We start from the raw sequence: 12,764 nt of genomic DNA on the forward strand, positions 1-12,764 counted from the left end.
AAGTTGGGATCTAAAGGATGATCAACATGTAGGTAATTACTTTTATCTTCTTAAATGAGAAACGCAATGTTAATTATATTTCACTATATTGGATGAATATATATTTAGTTATTTATGTTGTAATTATAACCAATAACCCTCACCAGATTAATTTGATAATTGTGTGGGCTCAACTAGATATCCATATCATAACCCTTATAAAAAAATGAATCCCTCATGATTGCTAAAATTGAACTAAAATGGGAAATAATTGATTAGTTGTTTATACACTAAATCTTAGTAAAAGTATCTCTCTCATATTAACTTCATTTAACAAAAAAAAAGAGTGATATGCATCAAGATAATTGTATTTCAATCCTAATGGGAGAACGTCACTATGAACTATAATTCTAATCTTGAAATGATGAATATCACCTTGCTAAATATATCTTAATGTAAAGGATGAACTCATGGGTTCCTAATACACTCTCATCTTAATGAATTTAGCCATCTATTAGCATTATTAAAACTTCAATGAATTCTAGGGCTACTCACATTTTACCTTTCATAAAAGAACTACAACTCATTTGTTGGCTATGCATGAAATCAAATGAAGGGATCACATTCTGTTAATTGTAGTTTAATCCTTAATGAATGTATCTCGCTTTATTAGCCATACTTTTAATATTAAAGGATGATATCAATTGTGAATGGGTACCTCCAAACCCAATGAATGAACTTCATTTTATTAAACACTTGGAACCTATTTGGAGGCCTCTAAATGAAATTATGAATTTAAGTGCATTGAATAAATAACCTCTCAATGGTCTCCTAACCACCAAAGTAAATGAACGCTCCCCAAAATTCTAAGATGTCATATCTTCGAACATATATATAATCATGTCTTAAGCATTATCCCACAATTAAGACATCCAGGTATATCTATCTTTTGATGCAAGATGAGTTAGGTGTAAGGTTATGTAATCGCATTGGGAAACCTCTTAGGATCATTTAGCCTTCCGCTGTGTTATCTAAGTTTTAGATAACTCCAAATGTATCTTAATGTTGTAACTCATAATTAACTACTCTTAGTATTATTATAAAAAAAAAATATTTACACTCTATTTGAGTGTTTTTAACTTAAACCCTTAGGGGTTTCCTGGCGGGGCATTACAAAGTGATGCAACATGAGGCATTATTAGAAAAAAGATTTACAAGAGGCACCGGTAAGTATAAAGGAAAGTTATCTTTGAAGTGTTTCTCTTGTAGTAAAATTGGTTATATTACTACTAACTGCCCTAACACTAATAAGAGAGAGAAGTTTAGAAGATTCAAAGGAAAGGGCAAGAAACATTTTTATGTTGCAATAGATGAAGGTGTGACCGATGAAGAGTTTGAAGATGAAGATGACAATGAGGAAATTGTGTTTATAGCCGTGAAGGAGGAAATGACAGATAAAAAGGCACCGGTATCTCATATGGAGAATAGTGATGAATGGATTATAGATAGTGGTTGCTCACACCACATGGCTAGAGATAAAAGTAATTTCATAACCCTTGATGAATTTGATGGAGGTGTTGTTAGATTTGGAAATAACTCTCCCTGCATGGTGAAAGGCAAAGGTTCAATTTCTCTAAATGGGAAGAGTAATGCTGATGATGTTTCTGGGTTGATGGTCTAAAGCATAATCTTCTAAGTGTTGGTCAGCTCAATGATAAAGGTTATTTGCTTGAGTTTAAAAGTGCAGTCTGCAGAATTATTGGAGGTAATGGTGAACTGATTGCTACCAGGAAGTAAACTATAGGTAACTTATTCCATTTGAATAGTAATATTAATAATTGTCTAGTTGCAAGAATGGAAGATAGTTGTTTATGGCATAAAAGATGTTGTCATATTAATTTTGATAATTTGGTTAAGATAAGCAAGTCAAGTGGTGTAAGAGGATTGCCTCAAATTGTCAAACCGGATAGTGTGATATGCAAAGATTGTCAAATCGGTAAGATGACCTCTATTTCTTTCAAGAGAAAGAATTGTATTTCTAATAATATTTTAGATTTGGTACATACTAATCTATGAGGCCCTATGAGAACAAAGAGTTATTATGGTGATAGGTATTTCATTATTTTCACTGATGACTATTCTAAAATGATGTGGGTGACATTTTTGAAGGAGAAATCATAAGCATTTAGTAATTTAAATAATTTAAAGCTCTGTTTGAGAATGAAACCAGTAAGAAACTAAAGTGTTTAAGATCAAACCGAGGAGATGAATTCACATCTGATGAATTTGTTAAGTATTGTGATGATCAGGGTATCAAGAGATAGATGTTTGCTCTGAGGACACCACAACAGAATGGCATAGCAGAAAGGATGAACAAAACAATAGTTGAAGCTACTAGAACCATGTTTTTACAGGGTGATATATCCAAAATGTTTTGGAGAGGAGTGGTCAATACTGTTGTATACACTTTAAACTAGGTACTAGTAAAGAGAGGTAACAATAAGACACCCTATGAGCTATGGTATGGAAAAACACCTTGTGTAAGTTATTCTAAATTTTTTGGAAGTCAATGTTTTATTAAGAGAGATAACTACACTGATAAATTTGATGCAAAATCTGATGAAGTAATTTTTCTTGGTTACTCTTCTAAGAGTAAGGCATATAAATGTTACAATAAGAGAACTAAGAAAATTGTTGAAAGTGCTAATGTAAAAGTTGATGATCTATCTGATAAGTCTAAAGGAAAAGGATGATAATGAGGAAAAACATGCGATCATTGAACCAGAGGCAAAGAATAATGAAGAGCCAGCAAATGCAAAATTAGATGCTCAACCGGTAAGTAATGATAGTGAGGAAGAAAATGAAAAACCTGATGCAGAAGATGCAGAAACGACATTGGTAATACCTAGATATGTCATATTGAACCATTTACAAGAGAAGATAATTGATGATAAGAATGCAGGTGTGCAAACCAGGAGAAAAATTTGAGAGAACTCATGTTTGATATCTACAATTGAACCCAAGACACTTAAGGAAGCACTAAAGGATGACGATTGGGTGAATGCAACAAATGAATAATTAGATCAAATTGAGAAGAATCAGACATGGTCACTTGTTCCTAGACCAGAGGATAAGAATGTAATTGGAACAAAATGGGTCTTTAGGAATAAATTGGATGAAGAAGGAAAAATTGTAAGAAATAAGGCGAGGTTAGTCTGCAAAGGGTATGCTCAAGAAGAAGGTGAGGATTATGGTGAAACATTTGCACCGGTTGCTAGATTAGAAGGATTATAGATGCTGTTGGAATTTGTTGCACATAAGGGATTCAAATTTTACCAAATGGATGTCAAATAAGCCTTTCTCAATGGAATTCTAGAAGAAGAAGTATACATTGAATAACTAGATGGATTTTCCTTGATTGATAATAAAGAAATGGTGTGTAAATTGCATAAAGCACTATATGGTCTAAAGCAGGCACCGAGAGCATGGTAAGAGAGATTACATGCACATTTGGTTAAAATTGGATTCCAACATACCAGTGAGGACAACAACATTTATTTGAAGACTGATGGAGACAAGATGCTAATAGCAGAAGTGTTTGTAGATGACATAATTTTTGGTGGAAATGATTATATGTGTATGGATTTTGCTGATATAATGAAAAAGGAATTTGATGTCCCTAATCGGTGAAATAAAGTTATGTATTGGCTTATAGGTCCAACAACTAGATGGTGGTATTTTTACTTGTTAGACCAAGTATATAAAAGAGGTGCTAAATATTTTCGGTATGGAAGACTACAAACTAGTAGGAACACCGATGGTAACAGGTTGCAAACTATCAAAGCAAGATGATTCCCCTGTTGTTAGTAAAAAGAGTACAGATCTATGATTGGCAAGCTACACTATGTTGTTCATAGTAGACCAAACATTGCTCATATTGTTGGATTAGTGGCTAGATTTTAAAAAGAGCCCAAGGAGAGTCACATGGTGGTTGTGAAGAGAATTTTTTGGTATCTCAAAGGCACAGTAGACTATGGTTTATGGTATCCCTATAAAGGAGATTTTACTTTGGATGTCTTTACTGATGTTGATTAGGCAGGTAATGTGGATGATTGGAAAGCACAACCAGTGGGCATTTTCTACTCGGTGGAATATTAGTGGTATGGACGAGCAAGAAACAAACATGTGCATCCATGAATTGCATGCAGGCAATATGGATGAGACATGTGCTAGAAGGATTCAAGATAGATATGTTTGAATCGATGACTATCTATTGTGATAATACAAGTGGAATAAATATTTCTAAGAATCCATTACTTCATGCTAGAACCAAGAAGATTGAATTGAAGTATCATTTCCTAAGGGAAAGAATTCAAGAAAAATAGATCAAGATGGAATATGTGAAGAGTGAAGATCAACTAGTTGATATCTTTACTAAGCCTTTACCGAAGGCTACCTTTGAGTTTCTTAGAGGTAAACTAGGGGTTAGACCCCTACACCAGAAGAACTATAATGATGGAGATCCATCAATGTTTTGAATTTCATGTTTATCTTTCACTAAGGATTGATGAAGGTGCAGGCTACACCTTTGGGGGAGCAAGTTTGATCTAAAGATATGATTTAATTCTCTAATATAATTTTTCACATTTGATTAGCAATGATGATGGAAGAGACAACAAAAAAATTGAAGACAAGTGATGCATTTATACCTTTGACATTGTTGTCAAAGGGGGAGAAGAAAAGGATTCAAATATGGGAGAAGTTGAAGATCAAATTGAGAGAAGCATTGGTTAAGGGGGAGAGGACAAAATGAGGAGAACCGACAGATGATGTGATACAGGCAAGCAAGTTGTGGATGATGATGTTACTTTGATTGTATATCTGATTGGTGTTGCGATCAATGCCAAAGGGGGAGAATGTTGGAATTTGGCATAAATAATGCAAAATGATGTGGTGTAGGTAATACAGTTAAAGACTGATGACTGCACCGATAGAGGATAGAAGACTATTTGTGATGACGAGATTGAGATTTTGTGATTAGATGACTTGATCAGGTATCCATGTTGTCATTGATGGAAACTACTATCAAATGATGATGACTGATGTTCCTAGTGTTTTGTTTTGTCATCTAAGTGATTGGTTTACCGAAAGACAGGGTTTACCGACAAAGAACTGAAGTCTGTGAAATAGGACTTTAACCGGTAAAGCAAAGATGTTTTAATTGAATTGGATGATCGGCGATGATTGATGATTTGGAGTTTGGAATGTGAGCTTGTATCATGGAAAGGAGTATCTGACCAAAACTAAAACTTGTGATGACTACTGGAAGGATTGTTTCAAATTTTTGATGAAGTATTGCTAAGGTTTTAGTAAGGTTTAAGACCGGTGAAGAAACCATCAAACCGGTAATGATTTTTGTTATGATAGTGATTGAAAATGAGTCTACATGAAGGTGGTAACATGGCACAACCCGCGTGAATAATTTAATTATTGTTTTGGCATGATTCAAGGAAAAATTTCTTGGGAAACAACGAAACTCTTAGTGGAGTGTTTTGAGGTTTTGACTTTGGTACAGATCGGATTTTTGTGATAGGTTTCGATCAACCAATGGTTGATATTACATTGTAATTTCATGTAATGATCTATATATTGTTCTGGGATGATGTCTTATGATTTGTATTGTAAATTCATGATGTAATTAGGGTTTAGTGGCCGACCTAGTTGAGATGGCTATTTAAGATGGCACAATTGATGTTTATTGTGTTGGTGGTCTTAAGAGAATGTGTTGAGCCATCCAAGAGAAGTGTGAGATCTACTTGAGAGTTGCAAAGTGCTGAGCATAACTGGATCTGATTTAGCAAGTTGAGAAGTGCAAGTAATAGATCACTTTTTCACTGTTGTTCCCTAACAGTTGCAACAGCTTAAATCCCTTAACTAGGTAATTCCTAATAGGCCTTAAACATTTAAGTCCCCTAACAGGGATACTCTCAAAAGAGTGTTAAATCCTCTCACGAGGTTGATCCTAATAGATCATCAAGATCCTAACTAGGCTGCTAGGCAAATCCCTTAATCAGGTGACTCCTAACAGGGTCTACTCCTAATAGGGCATATTGTAAGCTCCTAACATGATGTGCCTCAAAAGAGTACAACTATTTGTGGGTGCCAACTCAAACCGTGGTTTTTCCCTATTTGGGTTTTGATGCCAAAAATTATGGTGTTCATGTGTGGAATTATTTTCATGTGATGTTCTTGTTTATGTTAGATTTCATGCACTGTTTCTAAGTACACTGATTATAATGTTTTATCAGAGGTTTATCAAAGGTTACTGGTACTGATAAGAGTTGTTACAGAAATTTTTTGATTTGATAGATAAGGATAATAAGTTTGTAAATGATCAAATTTATATGACTTCTTAAGTAGTGAAAGAATTGATAGATGTGGTAAATGATTTGATTAATGTGTTAAGAAAATCTGATAAAGAGGTTGTTAGATCTAATAAAAGAAGCTGAGATATTTTTAGATCTGATATAAGTTTGTTTTTTATTAAAAGTTTCAATTGCTATTAATATTGATTCACCCCCCCTCTCAGTATTAACTGGATCCTCATAGGATTAATAGACATGATAAGCATTGTGTTGATCATCAATTTCAAGTTGGTTTAGAGTTTGGTTACACATCAGTAAGGAAAGAATGCAAGGTGAAGGTAAGAAGCTAAAGTCGATCAAGTATGGACCCTTTGAGATCCTCAAAAGGATCAGTACAAATAATTTTCACTTAAATCTACCTCCTTATATACATGTTTACTCAGTTGTTAATGTGGAGAATTTAAAATTGTATCAACCTCTAGTGATACTAGATGAGGAGGATGATGTTTAGATTTCTTATTTTGATGATCTATCACCTGAGTAGATCTCTAAGTTGCAAGAAGATGTCATCCTAGATAGAAATTTTAGAACTTCATGAAGGGGCACTGTTGGCAGGCCTTTTGACACACCTAACATGCAAATTTTGTTAAACAAAGCTTCTCCTAAAAGAGGATAAGAAATTAAGAGTTCCCTTCACCTCCCAAGGTCTCTATTGTTGGGTCACAATAGTGTGCAGAGACTGAGTGTTCATGTAGTTTGTTGCAATCAATGGGTTTGTTGGTTTCATAAACAAAACACCCAAATCTTTCTTTTTTTCATTTTCACTTAATAAATAAATATCAAAATATAGGACAAGATAACAAGAGAAAATTGAATGAGTTACAAAATTGATATATCACACAACTAAAGTATTATCAATAACATTCAAAACCAGCAATGAAGCATCACTTCCAATAGACATGCAGAGTCATCAACTTACATTTGAAACTCTTAGGTTCTCTCTTAGTTAATCCACCTTATCAATAAGGTTGTCCATTGTATGCGTATCTTTGTAATCTTGGAGAACTAAGTGGATGTACCTATGCATGACAGTGATGTCAAATTTAGCAGTTCAGGAGAAATATTCAGAAACATACACCTCCCATTGTTTAAGCACTTTCTCATGTTTGAGTGATCCTGAGTGCATGGCATTTTCTTCATATTTTATTAGAAACTTCTTTACATATTTCTCGTATTCCTCAAGTAGACTTGAGAAGGAAGGGTGTCCTTGGAGTACTTTAGCTTTACATTGATCTATCATATCTACTTTTAGCTCCAAAATGTCAATGTAAGACTTCAAGTTAATGAGATCCTCTTCTCCTAACAAATCTTCCCTTTCTATCGCATCTTCTCCTAACCTTTTGATCCTTTTAATAACCTTGACTTTCTTTCATAATTTATCAGATTGGGCTTCCCATTGGGTAGAGAAGATGATAAGACCCCTTTCAACAAGATGAGCATCTTCATAGATTTTCATGGTTTCTTGCACGAACATTCTTATCTTGCTTAACTGATCACCTGTCTAAGTTTTCATAGTGGTTGCCACTTTTCTCATTTCATATAATACTATAACCTCTTCTTGTGGGAGTGCTGAAGTGGAAGGTAGGGTTTTTCTAGACTTGAAATCCAATGGCTTTGGCATTTCAACAAGCAATTGTCTATATTTTTGCGAAGGAGCCTTGACCTCCCTTTTGGACTTATGCTCTTTTTTTATTATTGTATTTATGGAGGCAATAGCTACATCTAGAGAAGATATCTCCCCCCATTTGGTCTATTTACTAAGGTTAACCTGAGATATTTGATATTTTGGGGAGGCCTGATCTCCTACTTCTATATCTTGCACTGGAGCAGCAAATCTAGCTATTACATCTCTTGAATCACTTCTTGAAAGATGATGAAGAGTTTTGGCTATCTTTTCTCTCCTCAGTGACTCGGAAATTTCCTCTTATAAGGTGATGCTTGGTAATACAATATCCTTATTTTGGAAGCTAAAGTTGAGCCATTACGACATACTATCATCCTACTACTTGTCTTATGTGGTCACCTATCAAGCAACTACTATATGAGCTTCTAATTGTTTCTCTTGGACCTACTCTTCTTGTTGTTCCTCATCTACATCTTGATTCTTCTCATGTGGTTGTTATGTAGGGTGTTCATGTAGTGGTGGAGGTTATATCACTTTCTGTGATAATTTTGCCTATAATACTTGTTCAAAACTTTGTTGTTGCTTGGAAAACTATTCAATCTTTTCACCTACTTGTTGCTCAAAGAATTATTTATCTACCTTACCTAATTATTGTTATTGGGATCCTTCTAATTGTTTGAGGGGTAACTCCTTGTCCTATGGAGTGAGCACCATTCATTCATCTTGCTCATCCTCTTCATCCACTTCCATAGTCTCTATTTGAGCTTCATATGTTTGTGCATGGGGTAGCTCCATTATTTGGTTCTTAGGTTCTTAAACTAATGTTTGGGAAATCTATTCATCTTGGAGGATTGAGGATACTTGTCCCGACACTACTTCCCCAAGAATTTGTATAGAAGTGGTCCACTTTTGTATAAGGTTATCCCTCCTTTTACTAGCCAAAATAGAGATAGGCTCATCATCCTCATCTGAATATGACTCAATGTTATGAACCATCACTTGTGTTGGCAACAACAATGAAGAAAACTGAGAGGGGGGGTAAATCAATTTTCACCAGATCTAGAAACTTAATCACAAAAATAGATTTGACAAACTGCGATAATAAGAAAATAGATAACACAACACACAACACCAATATTTTGGTATGGAAAACCCTATTAAGGGAAAAACCACGGTGGGAACCTACCCATAGTAAGATGATACTCTGCAGTAGTATGTGAAAATAATACAATGGGGAATGCACGTGCATTCAGGCACATTGCCTAGAGCTCACTACTTAGATACAATGACTCGGAAGGCTACAACCCTCATGGAAGCCTCACTGACTTACAACAAGATTCAAACTACAATCCGGATTCCAGAAGAAATGAATTGAAATAATAACATCTCCAAATGCCTGATGACAGTTTTGGTTAAGAATAATTATCTTCTCTACAATCACTAATCTTTATTTGATCAAAATTTCCAAGGATTAATCACTTTCTTGCACATACACCACTCTCTAATTATGTAGACTCAACCATGATACCTAATTTACATGACTATATCACCTATTTATACAATTCATCAACCTTGACAACAAAGTCAACTAAACCCTCAACTCACAATTACAAAATTACATCACATGATACAAAGATAAACCATCGGACCAATATAATTATTTACATCACATAAAATGGACCTAAATCAAATTCCCAAATGTTCAACTCCACTGGAAATCACGCCAAGATCAACCGCAACACGCTGCACCACCAGAAATACCGTATAACATGAAAATCATCACCAGATCATGAAAAACACCAATAACTCACACAATGATCAATGCAAATCATTAGGACAAATAGGACACAATTAGGAAATACCAACAAGCATGTTATAATCATCAGTAACAACTACACCAACACCACTTATCAAATCTTCATCGATCAACATCTGAAAACTCAAGAACACAACCAATCAGCAACTATCACGAAGAAAGATAAATTGCAGAGCACCAAATAATGAACCATCTAAAATGAAAAAACACTGGATCATCCAAAACAATATCCCAAAAACTCAGATCAAAATCTAATCACATCGAAATATACCAGAGGAAATACCGAACTCTGCAAAATACCAAAACTGAACTGCAAACCAGATCATAAGATCTTCTCAATCTACAATCACCAAAGAAATTCATAGGAATATATGGACATAAATGAAAGCAACATATCCTAGAAGCAACAATGTTCAACAACTTTCTCACGAGATGGTGTCATTGTTGATGTTGGAGTTCAAGTAGGAGGAGCTTGTTGTACAGTAGCTTGTGGTGTGCCTTCTTCTGGAACAATACCAATTGCTAGCACAATACACATGATTGAAGCTTATGGAGAACCAATGGTATATTTTTTATATCATGTTTATCTATTTTTTTAAGGAGTTTTGATTCTGTCATCCTCACATCAATTTCCTTCATCAACTCTTCCATCCCCATGGCAGGCTCGGTAACTTTGGGGTCCACTAAACTATTCTTTTTAGATTCAGACCTTGTCCTCCTTCTATATTCCTTGGTGGTTTCTTACTGAGGATTACATACAAATTTCCCTTTCTTCTTTTCCTTGGATTCGCTAGGATGGAGCCTAAGACTCAACCACTACCTTCTCCTTTGAACTACCTTTTCAATGACAATGTTGATATTTACCTTCTCTTGTTCTAACCATCTGATTTAGGAGAAAGGTATTTGGTCGACCATTATTATATCATAGATCGGGTCGAGGATCACTCTGTCATCTCTGAGTTTATTGGGGTTATTGGTTTCTATCTTAAACTCCTTCACCTAAGGGATTGTTAACATATAAAATCCCCCTTTTTCTAGCTTCAAAGCTATCTTGCATACTTTCCCAAAAATATTTCAATGCTAGTACATGGCCCTCATAGAATACCAACAAAATTGCTTTAAGTTTTCCAAATGGGTTGTACCTTTGTTGGGCATAGTAAAACTCTTTGAGGCTAAGATCCTACAACTCATGAATAGTTGTTTTGGTTCCTTACAAGTTATGAGATTCGTAGTGGTCAAGAGCAATTGGGAATGTGACCTTGGTTTTATGTTTTAAGGTCATGAGAGCCTGAATCCCCACATCCTGCCTCACATACTCAATAATAATGATCCTATTGTTGCAATAGTGAGGGAGAAGTAGGGGTTAACCCATGAATCCACTCAACTAGAAATAAGTGGAGCATTGGTTATCAATGAGCCATGTTCCCCATTCTTGTATCATTTCTATGGCCTCCAAAGTGAGACAATAGCCAACATCATCTATCAATCTGCATATGACTGCATAAATGCAAGTATCGTCAATTTTTTGAAGTGGAAATTGGCTTGTTGGATAGGTAACTGAGTATAATATTCCCATGCTCTCTATTCCCTTGGTGCTTCTCCAAGTTCACTTCTAATGTTTAACCTCGGGTAGATACCGCTTCTAGCCACCACCCAAATTACATAAGAAGTCATGAAGAACTTCTTTGTCTCCAATAGATTGCATATGTTCTCATGAATATTATCAGACATGATCTGTGCCTAGTCAAAGAACTCCTTCCCTATAAGGATTGTGTGAATATAATGAAACATCATAAATGATAATGTCTATAATCTTTCTTACCAAAGGCTTGGTTGAGCATAATGATTAGGTCCATTGGCGCATCTTTGAAAGTAGCTCTCAAAATGTTGTTTGTGGCTTTTAAACCTAATTTTATTGGCTCATCAAGCCATACCGCATTTATATGGTGCCTATTGTCTGTGACATTTTTGTTGAAAATATTGATGACCTCTTCTTCAGTTGTTTGGATGACCTTCTCATATTGGGGAATACCAAAAGTCACTGTGAGCATCTCAGCTAGGAGGTCAATCAGTATATTTCCCTTGGTGTTCGTGCACCTGTTGGTGTCCTTGTCATAATGTTGAGCTATAGCAATTATTAGTTCTAGAGACTATACTGCTTGAGGGAAGACTGTAGCTTCCACAAGCCCAGACCTCTTGATTCTCCTGTATGCTACCTTGAGGTTTGGTTGAGTCATTTCTTTCTTAATTCATTCCAACTCAATGTGTCCTATTTCTATATCAGTGACCCAGTGTACTTCATTTACAAATTTGGAGACCATTGTTTGACCTTGGTACTAGTACTTAATGGTAATTGGATTCCTCTCAAGCTTGAATTTACTCCTAATATTCTTCCTCGAGGTAGAATATGTTTCCATAAGAATTATTTACACTGCATAAAAATCACTCAATCAATACATTATGAATTTATTCTTTTTAGCAGTGCAGTCCAAAATCTTAGAATCCTGGGGTTCTTGGTGCATAATAGACCCTTGAACAAATTAACTATCAAACTTTGGGATCCCAATATTCCAGGGTTCTAGAGTCTTGAGAAATGCCATAGAGAACCCACCTCAGAATCTTGGGATTCTGGAGTTGTGAGGCGGTTTTGACAATAAATCTCAGTACTTCAGGATCCCAAGATCTCGAAGCAAAATGTAAAGGCTTGTGGAGACTTCAGAATCCCAAGGTTTCAGAGTCTCTAATGAAATAGTCATAGGGCACGTTGGGATACTGGGAACCCAGGGTCCCAAAGTTTGAGAAAGACAAGGAGAACATACTTCGGGATCCCAGGAACCCTAGGTCCTAAATCTTAAGAAATAGGGGCAAGACACACCCTTAGGAATCCCCAAAATCCAAGGTTCTAAAGAGGGTGTGAGGC

This window comes from Cryptomeria japonica, chromosome 10 (assembly GCF_030272615.1).
Source record: "Cryptomeria japonica chromosome 10, Sugi_1.0, whole genome shotgun sequence".
NCBI lineage: Eukaryota > Viridiplantae > Streptophyta > Pinopsida > Cupressales > Cupressaceae > Cryptomeria > Cryptomeria japonica.